The sequence below is a fragment of the Pleurodeles waltl genome, chromosome 6 (assembly GCF_031143425.1).
Source record: "Pleurodeles waltl isolate 20211129_DDA chromosome 6, aPleWal1.hap1.20221129, whole genome shotgun sequence".
In the NCBI taxonomy this organism is placed as follows: Eukaryota; Metazoa; Chordata; class Amphibia; order Caudata; family Salamandridae; genus Pleurodeles; species Pleurodeles waltl.
Genome location: NC_090445.1, coordinates 1602296599 through 1602313004, shown reverse-complemented (window position 1 = coordinate 1602313004; position 16406 = coordinate 1602296599). Strand labels below are relative to the sequence as shown.

The following is a 16406-nucleotide window of genomic DNA, read 5'->3' as shown; positions in this document are numbered from 1 at the left end:
CATCACGGTTGAAACAGCGGATGGCCGCGTTCTCCCCCCTGATAGGGTTTATGATTTAACAATTCAGATAGAGGGAGACGTGAAGCGCTCTATTAGTGTAATATTTTGGGATGAACTTACTAGTGATATCCTACTGGACGAAAGAGACTAGCCACCTGAACACGTCCGCAAGCTCCCGCATGGGGAAGATGTCATTTTGCCTTCTTTCTCCGATCTTGTTCCGGAAGCGACAAAAGAAGCCTCTCCTGCTGAATGGGGTTTAGCACAGGCACCTCCACTATACCGCAATCATGTAGGTTGGGACAAGGAGTCTCCTTGTCATGATATTCCCGTTAGGTCTACACCCCAACCGCAGACACAATACCCTGTTAAACATGAAGCGAAAGCCCCGGTAAAGGAGATCCTGTCACAACTTGAGTACCAGGGAGTAATTGAGCCCTGTACATCTGCAATGAATAATCAATTATTCCCCGTTGCAAAGCCAGATCATTGATATAGAATAGTAGTTGATTATAGGCACTTAAATAGTCATACATGCACGTATGCTATACCAAATGCACACAGCACAGCACTGATAAACAATATAGTGCGTAAAAAATATAAAACTACATTAGATATATCTAATGGATTTTTCTGCCAGAATTTAGCACATGAAAGTAGGGACCTAAGTGCATTTTCATTTGGCTCTCAGAAACGCTTTTGTCGTTTACCTCAAGGCTATAAAAATAGCCCAGGCCTGTTTTCAGCCCGTGTAACATCAATATTACATGATATTGATTCCGAGGCATTGTCCTATGTGGATGACATATATCTCAAAGATGACGTCCTCGACATTCATCTTGCGAGGGTCGATCGGATCATTTTGGGGTTTGCAGGCCTCAGTTATAAATTCAATTTTAAGAAACGCAAGATAGCTTTTCTTAGTGTATTATTCCTGGGATATGAGCTATCAAACGAGGGGAAGAGCCTGGCCCCGCACTTTGTAGAGAAATGTGCTCAACTACAGCCTCCGAACACACTTACGAAATTGCAGTCATTACTGGGTTTCGTCAGTTTTGGCAGAACATACATTCCAGATTATGCAGAACGCATTAAGCCACTTTATGACTTAGTTCAGCCAAATTTTTCTAGCAGACGCTGGACGATTGAACACACACACATCCTTAGGGACATGCACCAGGATATGCTAGAAGCTAAACACTTACACACACACGTGACAATAAAACAAACTTGGTCATCAGAATAATTGCTGGTGCCCTTGGATTTACTTATGTCACCTTTAATGAGGATGACACAGTACCGATAGCATATAAATCACATTTGTATTCAAATGCTGAACAACGTTTTGCACCTACAGAAAAAATTCTGACAGCAGTTCAGATGGCCATCATAAAAGAGAGGCCGCTTGCCCAGGGGAAACGTATTATTGTTGTCTCCCCGGTGCCGGCCTTAGAGGCTGTCACTAAAGCGAGCGTTCCTAACGCTAAGGCATTACATCCACGTTGGATTCAATGGGCAACGTCTCTGACCGCCACTGATGTTGATTATGTATTTGATCCAAGACTTCAAACACAAGAATTTCTCCAGTATGAACAAGAGTACCCCGCTCCTCTAAATATCTTGCCACTAGACAGCTACCATACTATCATATATACTGACGGTTCAGCACAACCGGCTGTAGGTATTATACATCAATACTCGGCAGCTTGCGAAGCCGTGAGCGGAGTGATGGAAGATGGGGTTTTCGACCCTCACAATACCTACACGCAGACCTTAGGGGACTGCACGGCACAGTTGGCTGAGCTTAAAGCTCTTATTCTAGCGCTAGAACACACTGAGACAGGAAGACATACTTTGATAGTCTGTGACTCATATTACTGCGTCCAGTCCTACAATGAATATCTCAATCATTGGACACTGAACGGGTTTAGAGATTCAAAAGGGAACACCATTAAACACAAAACATTGTGGGGGAGGGTGGCTGATCTTAAGGATAAGCTACCGTGTGTCCATGTAGTTCATACATTAGGACACCAACGTGTAGGAGTACACGTTGACGGTAATACATTGGCTGATGAAGCGGCCAAAGCATCAGTAGCTACGGCTTCTGTGGCTTCAGTGACTCGTTCTCGGACGAGATTGGATAATGAAATACTAATTGCCGTTAAAGCTTCGGCTGCAGGCAAGACCCTTCCCAAAGGATATCCTACAAACTATACTTACCATATCAGTGCACAGAATGTTGCTTATACAACGATTCCTGGGGTTGGAGATCGAGTGATCCCCAATGAAGACCAGAGATTAGAGCTTATAACAGCAGCACATCAGGGTGTCGCTTCTGCACATGCTGGTATACAGGTCACAATAACTATTCTGCAGCAACACTACTGGTGGCCTGGTCTATGCAGACAAACTAAGCAGTATGTCCCTTGCTGTGACATTTGCCAGCAGATTAAGGGCTCTAATATCAAACGCCCTCCGCAGACATCCCTCTTAGTATCTGACAAGCCACTTCAGTGTGTGTACCTAGACCATTGTGGTCCCTTACAGCCTAATGGTGCATACAAATACATTTTAGTGGCTGTGGATTCCTGTGGGTATGGCCACAGTAGTCGGCTGACGCCCGGACTGTTATAAAAGATTTGCTGATCTTTATCAGTACATATGCGGTTGCAGCATTTCATTCGGACCAGGGCTCTGCATTTGCCTCTAAGGCATTCAGGGACTCCATGGGGACGATGGGTGTTGAACTCCATTACTCCTCACCATGCCATCCCGAGGGAAATTCGGTCGTGGAGAGGCGGAATCGTGATATAAAGCAGTCCTTAACAGCTCGAGTATTAGGTTCAGGCCGCAGTTGGTTACACCACCTATATGGGGTCCAGAGAGCACTGAATAATCTGCCAAGACGGTCTTTGGGGGGACGCTCTCCATATAAGGTTCTCTTTGGGATACCTATGTATGTCCCAGATCTTGATGCCCCTGGTATGGTGGCAGCAGAAACACCTTTTGACATAAAAGAACGTCCCACTGTTTTACAGGAGCTTCAACAATTTCGTGATGATAAATCATCTGCGAGTGCTGCCACCTTAGGAATAAGGGAATTGGCGAAAACTTCGACTGGCTGGATTCCTAACGTTGGGGATCTGGTTCGTGAGAAGATCGCTGTGAAAAAGGAGTTCGGTCCATCATACAGAGCACCTGTACCAGTCTTGGGAATACAAGGCACCAGGACTGTCATCCTACCACCACTGTCTGGTTCTAAGTCGAACAGATTCATCTCCATTGATGACATCAAATTACACCATGTGGCTGATCCTTCACAGTAGACGAGGAGGTCCCTTGGGTGGTTCCCGATCCCCTCTCACTACCCAACAGGACATCCATCTATGTAGTAGGATGAACATCACTACTACTGACTATGCAACTATGTCAACTGCTGTTCCAGACACTTCCTCGACCATGGGGAGGGCGTAAAATGAACTTTTGTTGGTTCCAGTCACATCTTCAGTGACGACCCCGCTTCAAGATTTGGCTGTATTTTACACAAACACTTCCACGACTAATGACGTTGTCTATCAAGAGCCTCCAGGTGCTGTGGATCAGAATACAGCGGCTCCTGTGTTTGCAGAGACTACCTCTGGCTATTTCATTGACATTGATGATTTTTCTTCAGATTCATCCTCTACAGTGATTGACAATATTTCAAAAAGTGGTCAGCTGTATCGATGGCTTAAAAATAACTATTTGATCTACCCATGGAACTATCTATGGTTCTGTTTGACATTTATTGTATTATTTTTATGGACTGGTTTTGTGACTGTTTTCTTTTTGCTCATAAATGGTCACTATATTCCTGATCGCTCCTCAGTGGAGCCTGTTGATGACATTTTAACACCACATCATTCTTCACATAAGGTCCGAAGAGATTTGTCCCCTGTAAATATTACAGCAATACCAATTACTGATGGGATTGTGTGGGACAAAGTTCCATTCAATATATACGGGCCTACAGAGATTATTCAAATACCATACGTGTTAAAAATTTCAATGTCTGATGTTATTACACCTAATGTTGTCTCTGATGATTGGGATGTCCAAACAGTTGATTCCATGCTAACTGAAATGAAGGACTATTCCGCTTTTGAAAGTGATGATGTATATGATTATACAATGAATTATGGGGAAATGTTCTGCTATAACAATTGGGGACATCACTACCTACACCGTACCACTAGATATAGGCCTCTCTTGAACTACACACAGTGGGAACACTGTTCTACACCACAAGTGGGGAGTCCAAAATATTATAGCGATAAATTTACATACTTTTCTGGGCATGATACAAAAATAGCAGAGTCGGATTATTTTAAAATACTTCCAGCACAAATTAGGAAAATTTTGCTAACAGATGCGAAACTGATTTATTCAGATCCCTTTGTTTCCCGGCTCTCGATTGAGGGTTAAGAATATTGGAAGAGCACTATTGACTTGAAAAGTGTATGGGGAACACAAGATTGGAAGATACAGGGTAGGGAGGCTTTGTTTCGAGAATGCCTGATTCCTGTGCAAATGATTTTCTTAAATGACACTACTGAGCAGACATCCTGTCTGCGGTTAGCAAAAATTAAAGATCTAAACATATCCAGTATCCCTACTCCTGCAAAATTGACAGATTGGCAACACTTTCTTAATGTTACAGAAGACAGGCTAGATGCAATGTTTAAGGCTGGTACCTATGATGCTTCACTTTCCTGTCCCGGCGGGTGGTTGGTATGGCCCACCGACACTAATGAGTGTCAAAGGCGTTTCTTGAACTCTTCAGGTTTTTTTTCAATTAACAGGCCAGACCCTCGCTTTATATCGGGTCAACATACAGGTATAGTTACAACATACAGTGTGGGTAAGCTGTGCCAGCAATGGGTGCAAACAAACACGTTAACATCGGTTAAGAAACACCTGAACACTCTTTCTGACAGTATAGACTTGCTGAATTTTCTGCTGGGTCCTAGAAAACAGCGCTCAAAAAGGTTTTTATATGCTATGTACAATGAAATTTGGAAACTTTCCCAGATTGAGGCTGCTGCGCGTTTAAGGCAACTAGATAGGGAAAATTTGGAAAAAACATTAGCTGTTGTCGACAATGGCATGAATACACTGTCCAACAGGATTTATTCACTATCAAATATAGTGTAGTCTGCTATTGATATCACTCAGACTGACTTGTCCCGGTTATATCATGGGCAAACACAGCTACGTTCCATCATGCAGCTAGGTTGGACATTACAGACACTGAAAAGTGGTCACATTCCATGGAAGTATATTAAAGGGAGTGAATTCTTCACTGCTTTTAATTTTTCCGGGGAACAAGAGAAAATGGCTAAAAGGGAGGCTAGTTTCACCCTGCTTCAAGTAGAGAAATTAGATAAGTTGCCCTTCACGGTAGTAGAGAGTCCTTCAACTATCTGGCTCTTACAAAGCATTATTAATTTACCAATTTCCACCTTTCGTTTCTCCAGCTGCCTGAAACATCTTGCAGTGGGACGATATGAGCAACTAGGAGATAGGTTTATTAAGGAAGAGTGGGAGCTGCCCTTTGACTATAGATGTCTGAACGGTGAAAGGGAGGTCTTTCTTAGCGGAAGCGAATGTGAGACTGCTGTTCGTCATTCTATGATATGCAAACAGGTGTCTCTTCACGGTCTTTGCAATGCGGGGGTCGCGAAGTTGGCCTGTTTTCTGAAGGGTACTCCCGTCCCCTTGATTCGTCAAGTATTTCATGTACTTTCTAATGGAAGTTATGTGGTACTGAACGATCAAAACTGTTGCGGCATGCGACCTGGAATTGCTTACGCAATCTCGGTCACGAAGGTCGTTACGTGTTGTGGACATGTTTTGTTTCCCCCCACACGAGAGATAAAAGTATGTGACATGTGGCCCCACATAGATACTATTAATGTGAACTATGACAAGCTGAGTAGGCTAAAGGCGCTATTGTTTCAGAAACAGGTCGCCTTGACATCCGCAAAAGAGACGTATGCTCTCCAGATTGCGAGATCATCAGACAAGATACAATCCCTTTTAAATACCAATTTCCACTTTGGAGAGCTGGTATCCAGAATATTCAATGCTTCGAGCACCACTGGGATTGTTCATTTCTTTAAGGCTGTCGGGTCTGGTTTCGTGTCCATCTTCCAGACTGTCTTCGGAGTCATCCCATCAGCCATCCATTCTCTCTTTTCAAGTGTGTTTGGTGGCTTTCCAATAATTTTGGCTTTAATTGGCGGACTACTACTGCTATTTCTTCCGATTCGCAGTGGTTGTTTCTTTCCAGCAACGCAGAGCAATGGCGCCGCTCCCGCCAACTCCACTGTGCCGTGAGCGCATGGTTCGGATCTTCGGTGCACCTTTGCTGGTGGAACTGGAGCTTGACTGGTCATTGTCATTTCGGCCACTTCTCTGGTGTGTACAACCAGTCTTCCGCTGCATATGGTGTCACTTTGAACATCTGCCTATGGTCTGTCTTGCTGATGTCCCCGATGAGGGTTCATACATGGTCATGCCCCTTGAGACTGAGGTTGCTCCGCGAGGCCACCTATGAGCCTTCCGTTGTGAGATCTACCATGGATGAGGACACTGCAACGAGTAACTATACACCAGGAAACACGGCTCACTTCTGCTCTGTGGATCCGTTTGTCCGGCCAGCACTAGACTTAACTTCGGACGATGTTGACTCATTTTGGAGATCCTTGACTGGTGACTTCGATGACATTCTTCAAGATCATTCGTATAACACATAATTTGATGAATTGACTTGCCATTCCCGATTCCAAATTATGCAATTAAATTGACATTTGATGTTGCAAGCTGTACTTGTCATAGTTGACATTAACATCTCCGTATGTATTTTAAACAGATTTGTTTTAACATATTTTTAACACATGCGAATGCTTTTTTGGCTTGTTTTAGCCTTTAGCTTTTAGTTCAGAAGCAATTTTTAGCATTTAGGTTCCTGTACCTTCATCATACCTGTTACGGCAATGGGGAGGGTGTAGTGAATCCTAGTTCGTTTTAATGGGATAACAGGAGTTAGCTTAGCCTCTGGCTTGTAGACTCGTGCCCCCGTCACCTAGTGACTTTTAACCTACTTAGCTTGCTCTGTTTTAGCCCATTTAAATATTTATTTCTTCTAAGATTGCTGCCTTGTTTATAGTTAGGTCACTTGTTATGAGTTTCATTATCAGTGTCACAGCGACAAGGCGTCAAGATCAAGCTCCAAAGACAAACAAACAGTAGATGTTCACACTTAGGGATTTTCCCTCTCTATACTTTCGAGGGATTGTTGATATTAATTGCCGTCCCAAGCATGCCTGTTATCTATTGTTTAGGAATACACCTATGTCAGGGGACCTTGTAGATCTGTATAAATACATCACACTTTAGACAGATAATCAGAGGGATTCCGACCAGAGGGCATCGCCACCATCGCTGATACCGATGCTGCAGTCATCTTGACGCTGACCCAGTCTTTGTGTCCCTGCGGAGTCTGAGATAGAGACCTCATTCCAAGGTAACGAGGGTTGGGGGACTCCTCTCATGGACACGGCATTGGCAGATTAGGTTTAACAAACCCAGCTCTCCTTTAGGTAGGAGGTTAGGCTTTCTTTATTAGGGGTGATTAGGGCATATTACATCTAATATATCTTTTCTATGTATTGCAAGATGGTGGGGGTCTTCGTAACAATGACTCTTGTCTTCACAATACTGTTACTTGCTATATTCATTATCCTAATCATTGCAGTCCATGCAACTTATCGCAAATTTCAGTTATGTTAAATAAAAAACTATTATAACTTCACTGCATCTGTGTCATTGCCTGTGTTCGTATGAGACATAATATATCTGTGAGAAAAGGGTAATCTCCGTTTAACCACCACACTCCCTGAGATGTCTTATTTTTGAGTCCATGCGTAAACGGCTGCCATAAATCACCTTTTACTATTGTGTTTCTGGTGAGGTGCTGCTAGTGAGCCGGTAAGGTTGGGATAACAGTTGCGACTTGTTGTAGGAAAGACACAGTCGCCTACAAACAAAAGTACTGTCATCCTTAAACCAGCAGTCTTGCTCAGAGCAAGAGTCCAAACTACGACAACCCCAGATGGAAACCAAGTTAGAGCCAGACCTGTAGACATTTTAGCTTTTACTAGAGCAGTGTACACCATCATAGCAGGAACACCAGAACTGACAGGGAAGCTAGTTGAATTACCCAAGAGCTTTCTCTTTAGAAGACAGGGCCCCTATTTTGAAATATTAGACAAAGACCTCATTCTGGAAATAGAGCCTCTAGAAGTGTCCCCCACCTATGGGACACTGATGGCAAGTGACCACACTGGTGCGATGTGGCCATGTGTCATCTTTTATGATCCCAACATGCAGGTGGGAGACATATCAGATGACCATTTGTTTGCTGATGACCTTAGAAAGATAGAGATTGTTTTTCAAAACAGTATACCTCTACGCGCCACACTGGAGACAAAGCCTGTGATACCAATAAATGTCTCCAGTCCTATCAAAGATAATGACCTTGCGCAGGTACACTCCAACTTGTGGACAAAAGGTCCTTATGATGTAGGCCTCGTCCGCACAGCAGTACCATTCAGAATAATTTTGAAGGAAGGAGCAATACTACCAAGAGTGAGACAATACCCTCTATCCAAAGAAGCAGAGGAGGGCATTGCACCTTTTATACAGGCATTGGTGGAGCAGGGAGTCATATACCCAGGTGTATCCCCCTGCAACACCCCAATTTACCCCATAAGGAAGGCCAAGGGAAATTTGTGGCGCATGATTCAAGACCTGCGCCCCCCTAATGACATAGTGATAGCAGAATTCCCTGTAGTACCTGACCCTTCCATCATCCTAACCAACATACCCCAAGATGCTAAATACTTTTCGGTCACAGACTTGAAGAATACATTTTTCAGCATTCCCCTGCACCAAGACAGTCACTATTTGACTGCATTTTCCTATTGCGGTTCACAGTACCTTCATTCCGGATTACCTCAAGGGTACTGTGAGTCCCCTAGTGTCTTTAACAGGACAGTCAAGAATGACCTCACCAATTTTCAATGTGACAGCACAGTTTTGCAGTATGTCGATGACCTACTGATCTGTAGTCCAGCAGAGGAGCAGTGTAGAAAGGACACTGTATCCCTGTTGTGCACCCTTGCTAAAAGAGGTTACAAGGTGGACAGGGACAAATTACAGTACTGCCAGGAAGAAGTTCAATACTTGGGGCAACTACTGTCAGCATCAGGCTGCCGAATTATGCCTGGGAGAGCAGAATCCATTCGGCAGATGGCAGAGCCTGAGACTGTGAAAGGAATGCAGAAGTTCCTAGGCTTATGTAATTATGTCAGACAATGGGTTTTTGACTACAGTGCTTTAATATCCCCACTGCTTGCATCTATCAAACAGGCAAAAACACAGAAAGACAGGATAACATGGACTACGGAGATGGAACAAAACTTCAGTAAGCTAAAAACAGAGATAACAAATGCACCAGTGTTAGGAACACCAGACTACAACAAATAATTCTTTATTTTTTGCCACTGTAATGGCCAGGTGATGACAGCTGTCCTCACCCAAAAGTATCCTTTAGGCCACAAACCAATTGCATATTTTAGTGGCCTACTTGATTCTGTCATGAAAAACCATTACCCTTGTGAACAAGCACTAGCCACAGCAGCCTTTGCAGTAGAGAAAAGGGCCCCCATTGTCAAGGGTGCACCTCTGACACGGTCTGCTGAACATGCTGTGTTTGCAATAATTCAGAAAGCTAAAACAACATTAACAACACAGAGAGTATCAAGTTATGAGATAATATCATTATCATCCTTGAAGGTGGTTAAATGCCACATAGCCAATCCTGCTACCTTCTTTGCACACCCCATTTCAGACACTGACGATGATGCCCATGATTGTGCCACATATACTCCAGATGAGTGTAGCCAAGCAACAGAAGACCCCATTCCAGGTAGTGTTGTATATTTTGTGGATGGGTCTTCCACAATAGATCAGGACACAGGGGTAAGACACACAGGTGCTGCAGTGGTCAGAGCGATGCAGCACAACTCTTCAGACACACTGCAGATAACTGAACAGATAACTTTGCCATCTCAATATTCAGCCCAGGCTGCTGAATTAGTAGCTTTAGTGGCAGACCTCAAACAAGGGGAAGGAGAAACAATAACAGTACACTCTGATTCAGCCTATGTCACTACAACAGTGCATTCCAGCATTATGCGGTGGAACAGACAGGGATTTCCCAAGTCTGATGGAAGCCCTGTCATGCACCGCCCCCTTTTAGAGGGCTTGATACAATCTTTAACACTGCCACATGCAGTTGCAGTAGTGAAATGCACAGCCCACACTAATGGTCAGGATTCTGTGTCCAGTGGAAATGCTCTGGCAGACTGGGCAGCCAAAGATGCAGCAACACGCCCTCTTAGTGACACACATACCACAGTTTTGTTAGCTAGTGAAACATTGACACCTTCAGACCCTTTGAATGCATCCAGTCATTACACAGAGACAGCTCATCTGCATATAAGAGAGATACAAGAAAATGCCCCAGAGCATGAGAAACAGTTGTAGGAAGCCAGAGGACGCACACAGACAAGAACAGATTTAATATACAGACAAATGTCAACAGGGAAGCCTGTCATGCCCCAAGCATTGCTACTGATCGCTCTAAACCAGCTACATCTTCCTTCACATACTGCTAGAGACAATGTGTCCCTCCAAATAAGTCAGGATTGGTTTGCCCCTAACTTACATGAGATTATTACAATGTACATATACACCAGCACAGTGTGCCAGCAGTATTCACCAAGTCCCACCTCTAAGGTAATAGCTTCTACAATACCTCGCCCACAAGGTCCCTTTAAGGAACTGCACATTGATTACATCGATATGATTGACAGATGCAATCATTATCGCTATCTTATAGTTGTAGTATGCCCACTTTCAAGGTGGATTGAAGCAGGACCTTGTGTTCACTGTGATGCCAAGTCTGCTGCTAATATTTTGATCCGTGAGGTAATACCGCGGTGGGGTGTCCCTGAGGGGATCAGATCCGACAATGGCACCCACTTCATCAATAATATATTTTCTCACCTCACCACCTTGTTAGGAATAACACATAAATTGTCCTCAGCTTATCATCCGCAAAGCAATGGAATTGTGGAGTGCCTTAATGGCCTCCTCAAGAACAAAATATGTAAACTATGTGTGACATTGAAGAAGAAATGGTTATACTGCCTCCCTGTGGCATTCTTTGCTTTGAGAAATACCCCAGGATCAGATCACCATTTGACTCCTCATCAAATAGTGATAAGTAGAACAATGAGCATATTTGGGCCATCAACTAGACATAAGTTGGAGACTGAGAGTGCACCTGAAGTTGTACAAACTGAAATTAATGAATACATGTCTGAGCTAACCAAAGTTGCAAAGTTCTTCTCTAAACAGGTTACACGTGCAGCCAAGAAGCACGCCCATGCATCTCCTGTAAAGGATCAACAAACACCATTACCTTTGGGAACTTTAGTATATATTCGCAATTTTGTCAGAAAGTGGAAGGACTGCAAATTCAATGGACCCTTCCCAGTGACAGACAGCACGACTACAGCAGTGAAAGTCCAAGGCCACAAACCATGGTACCACCTCCAGGACATCTGCCTGGCCCCAACCATGCCGTCCATCCCTTTGGACACCGAGCAGGAAAAAGAGGGGGGAGAACAGGAGAAGCAACCGGAGTAAAGCCTCCCTCTAAAGCTCCAATATTAGACAATTCTTCTTTCCAGTTATGTATTTTAAGTTTGTTTTTCCTTCTCTGTGCACTGATATTGATGTTGTTAGACCTTAGATATTTTTATTTTTTTGATCCTATATTAATTATTACACGCATGCGTAGAACTGTTGATAATGATATTGACCATCACCCTCTCCATACTGCTTTGTTTGATAATATGTGGTACCAGCACATGCATAGTATAGGCACGTCCAACACCAGTTGTTATGTATGCTCTCTCATCCCCCATGCTGCTGGAGTAGATAGATTGCATTCCCCAAAAGAGGTATCCCCAAACATTACACATCGTCTCCTGCACCTATTTCTATGCAAAATGAGAGCACAGCTACAACCAACCCACGTTAGTCCTGTTACTGCACTAGTTAACACAACTAGATTTGACACCACCCCAGAAGTCCTACAAGTCCTGACAGGAAAACAAGAGATAATGGAAGAGATATCAAAAATGAAGAAAGCAGGGCAAAAAAGGTCTCACCCAGATTGGGAAAAAGGGGTATTACATCAAGGTATTTTTGGAAAGTCTTACCAATCATCTGAATGTAGTAACTATTTAGCTAAACCCCTGACCCCTGATTGCGCAGGCAGGCCAGTTCTTAGTATCACAGGATCAGTATTTGCCCATGATAAATGGCATACCGAGGCCAAAGTCATATGTAGAGCAATATCATTATGGAATGGCACTGAGACACAAGGTCCACTAAGTTTTAATAAGATAATAGGCCAATGTCAGGAAATATGGGATGCGAACATACAGAGATATACATGGACAGGAACTACCATACACACTAGAATAGCACTGAAAGTAACACAGTTTTCTCTTTGTTTCAGAGGGAATGGGACAGTGAAGGTGGGGAGTAACCTCAACTGCAACATCACCACCTACAACGCTGATACGCAGGGCGGCACCTCCAGCCTGATGGATCATTACTGGATGTGTGAGGGCCCGGCTCCACATGCAACTACCCCCGAACTGGAATGGCTTCTGCTCCCTAGTGACTTTGCACACCCCCTCCCTGGTGATACCAGATGTGGACATCTCTCAGTTACATGACCATCCCATGAGCCGTCCAACAACCTTGCTTCACCATTACAGGACAAAACGAGCTGCTGAGTTTCTTGGTACTGAAGTGTGGAAAGACGTTCCACAGGAACATAGACTATTTAATGATGCCCAAATCTTTTTTGGTAGCATCCTACCATTTATTCAGGCAAAAGCAACAGCACGCTGGCTGCAGATCACACGCTTTGAATTGATGAAGACCATTAATGCAACCGAAGATGGGTTCAATGCTATCAAGGAAGAACTCCGAGCCCTTAGGCTGATGGTAATACAACACAGATATGTACTTGATTTAATGACGCCCATGGAAGGAGGGGTGTGTAAGATTGGATCGGCCTGTAGTACATATGTGCCGGCCAATGATGCGGACAATGGGACATTAACTCAGGCCATTCAGACATTGCATGATCTACAAAAGAAAATGATTGATGAAGGGGGTGCCCCTGATGGGTGGTTCGAGGGCTGGTTCGAATGGGTGCCGTCCTGGATGTCGGGGTTGTTCAAGGCCTTGTTGCCTTTGATCGTCTTGTTGCTCTTGATGTGTCTTATTTTTCAGGTAATAATAGCATGTTGCAAAAGGATGACAGCTAAATTGGGAGGGACAGAGTAGTGGGTATGTGTTGATTCCCCTAGTTTCATTAGTAGATGGGAAGGTAGGAAAAGTAGTTGAATAATCAACTAGAGTGGGGGAATGATGTAGAAAGAATAGGAATACATCACATACAAACAAACATATGTTCCCAAATCCCAGTACAAACATTTTAGGCTAGGGATAGTTGTAAACTAATGTAAGTAGTGAAAGGCTTAATAGAGGACATGCTAAAAAAAAAAAAGACAGACTGTGGGTTCAATAGAAAAGGCAGGCCATATTTAGGACAAACAAACACTTATTACTTAGGAAACTTCTACACATGCTGCATTGTTAAGTTAGCTGTGCTGAAACACACAAGAGGCCCAAGCCACATTAGGATGAGAGTTTTTCTTTAAAGCTGCACCAACTGTTGCTTTCAAAAAATTCACTTTAGCACGAACAGGGTGGAACAAAAGGGTCCTAAAAACCACAAGTCATTCATATCTTGGTGAGGGGAACTGTGTAAGGGTCAGATAGGCATTAGCACAAGGCATGGCTACCGTGAGCATCATGTAAAATATAATCACTTGTTGTGCAGGAAAGATAGAGATGCTGAATGACGTCAATGTTACTTACCCACCCATGAGGTGACCAGTAATTGTGCATGTGCTTTTGTCAAGAGGTCCCTCTCCCCTATTATCTTATCTGTACTGCTTGTTCTTGCTTACGTCAATGCTGAACTTGTCAGCATAGTTTTTTGTGGTTTTTACAGTATAAATACCACTGCTTGTGAACTAGAACTTTGAACTTCAGTCATGGCCTCTATGTTGAGACTGCCTGTTGTTCCCAGCTGAAAATCGATTAAACCTATATTATTGTGTCAAATTGATCTGTCTTATATTATTAACAGATTTCCCTCTTACACTAATGCATGTCATCATAGACCTTAAAATGCCAGCCCCTGATGAGGATGTTGCCCAAATTTGTCTCTGTGGCACACATTTCCAACTCAGGGCTTTTCAGTTATAAAATCTTTGGTATCAGGTGTGTTGTTAGTAAAGTACAATTAAACATCCCCTGACTCAACTTCCAGATACTTATGGTTAGTTGTCAGAAGACAACCCAGGGCTGTAAATGTAGTGCCCTGACAAACAGAGCTACGTGGTAATCCACAACTCACTCAGAAATGTTGCTGCATAAACTCTCATGAATAAAGATTATCATTTTTTTTTAGGTTGAGCGCGCTCATCACTATCATTCATTCATGGACTTGCCTTTCAAAAATCCTTTGTTTTCATTGGTAAATGCTTTATGTTTGTCCCTCCTTCGGGCAGTTTTGTTACCGCCTTGGCCATCGACCCTGTTACATGGATAATTGCATGTTTGCCGTTACGTTTGACTGTGAGCGAACTTATTTTTCCTTTTGTGTCTTTCCTTCATGGTCACGGCGGCCATGGCGCTTTGAATTGACTTGCTTATGTCAATTGTTTTACTTTTCATTTTCAATTTATGTAGCAATGCTAATAGCTCTAACTCGAGCAAACGCGAGACCCATTGCATTGCAAATGCTTGTTTTGTTTTTGCTTAAGCACTCTATAAGAGTGCATGTCTTTTACTGCTTTCTTACGCATGTTTCACCTCCCCACCGCTATGTGTTGCTTTTTCTCGTCTGTTTGCTTCTCCCCTGAGCTCCAAGTTGTTTCTCCCTCTCATCCCTGTACACTGTTGCTGTTTCCCTCATCTGTGTCTACCCCACCAATGTGTTGCTCTCCTTCTCATAAACCCCATCTACCCTTCTGTTGCCTTACACCACCTTCTCCTTCTACCCACCTGCTTCTCTGTTGCCCCATCCCACTTCAACTGTTCTTTTTTTATGAAATATTTTTATTGGAGGGCCAGACAGCAAACTGCTGACGGCCGGCCACGAAAGTGCTTTCACGCATCTAGAGTTTCATGGGTTTTTAATAAGTGCTGCCTGTCACCTTTGATTAGTCAATAAAAGAAGATGGTACCCAGGGTCCTTCTGTAGTTGAATGCATGAGACATGCACATACCAAAAGAATGATGTCAACAGCAGTCAGGTCATTGTGCCTTTTTTGATGATACTACACAGCAACAGCAAAAAAAGCATTGTTTTACGTAACACTTACCCGTTTTGAAATATCCTTATTAGGAGTAGCAAATGGGCGTACGCAACCTACATGATAGTGAGCCGCAGCTTTATACGTTTTTGTACTCCACTTAAAATGAAACTTTCTGCTGTTGCTCTTTTCATTTTGGAATGTGTATAAGCTCTTTTCAACAGGCAGTAGGGTTTGGCTGATGATGGGCTTATTTAATGTGTGTTAGTCTTATGCTGCCTGAAGATCACCGACAAGCTACTTACACCCTGAATGCAGAATCTACATAAAGTAGATACCTGCTGTCTTGGAGTAAAAGTGTTCAACCCCTAAAATGCTACATAACAACACAAAGCAAGCATTTTCCTCAATTACAGGACAGTCATGCATGTTGTCATCACGAAAGGGTTTGCAGCTGGATTACAATTCTGCCCGAAGAATCCAAGACAACAATGCAATGTGAGTCACTAGTAAAAATATCCTGAACTCCAGAGACCCTAAAACGGAAAAAAAATCCCCAACACTTAGAGGTGTATGCTGGAGGGTTACCTGATCTGGATGGGATTTCTGCTTCAGATCCTCAGGGAGCTTAAGTTCTAGCTTGATGGAAAACACAGACGGCAACATTTGCAACCGTAATGTATTGAGGGGAAAACAAAACACTCCCAAAGACCTTTCTGCAAAGAACTGAGCTCCCACACGCAGGGCCATGTGCTCAGCAATGGAACAGGTCAGATTTGAAGTAGTGGAAGCCACTCTAAACTATTCTGCAATACCTTA

At 43.3% G+C, this 16406-nt stretch overlaps 1 protein-coding gene across 1 annotated transcript in view; it reads right to left on the bottom strand.

The window, feature by feature from the left end:
* The window catches only part of MAN1B1 (mannosidase alpha class 1B member 1), a 307182-nt gene that overhangs the window by 199973 nt on the left and 90803 nt on the right, over positions 1–16406 (bottom strand). The window lies entirely within an intron of this gene.